Source organism: Aquarana catesbeiana, linkage group LG06 (assembly GCF_042186555.1).
Source record: "Aquarana catesbeiana isolate 2022-GZ linkage group LG06, ASM4218655v1, whole genome shotgun sequence".
Lineage (NCBI taxonomy): Eukaryota > Metazoa > Chordata > Amphibia > Anura > Ranidae > Aquarana > Aquarana catesbeiana.
This window is the reverse complement of record NC_133329.1, coordinates 70,262,221-70,263,053: the sequence shown is the minus strand read 5'-3', so window position 1 is coordinate 70,263,053 and position 833 is coordinate 70,262,221.

The following is an 833-nucleotide window of genomic DNA, read 5'->3' as shown; positions in this document are numbered from 1 at the left end:
GTGTAAATATGAGAGAGGTCCTGTTATGCTTTTTTTCTATTACAAGGGATGTTTACAGTGTAAAAATAAAAAAATAAAAAAGGTAATATAAATTTAAAAAAATGTTTAAAGCGCCCCATCCCACCGAGCTTATGCGCAGAGGCAAACGAATACTTAAGTCGCGCCCGCATATGAAAACTGTGTTCACACCACATATGTGAAGTATCACCGCGATAGTTAGAGCGAGAGCAATAATTCTAGCACTAGACTTTCCCTGTAACTCAAAAAAAGAAATTCAGAGATGTTCTGTGTCTTGTGCATATTCCTGTGTTATCTCAAGAACAATTAGCCCTCCTAGACCTTTTCTTGGACTATAAGAATAATTAGAATAATTAGTCTGTATGCTGTAGAGATGGGAGAGTGGAAGGGATTGAGTTGTTTAGTAAAAGACAACTGGGCAGGGGCTGACACCATTCAGTCCACCAAAAAAGCAGTGTCCGTTCACAACAGGACATAGGAGCTGAGTTCATTTCTAGCCGATCACCGGATATTTTTTGTACTTGCAGCATTTATAAACAGATAAAACATGGGGAAATGTGCATTCATTTCGGAGATGTACTGTAAAGGTGTTTTGTTTTTTTCTTGGACATACACATTAAATGATAGGACTCTGTTAAATGGTGACAATAGACTGTACATTTTTCTGGGTGGAGGACAGCTGTGAAAAGTTCTCTTTACCCATTATAAATGTTCAATGCTTCGACCTAAATATAATCTTACCTTGTGTGGATAATTTGTCTGAGGATTCATTGTTTATTAGAGATTTATCTTGGTTGTTACTTCTTTCTGTTACA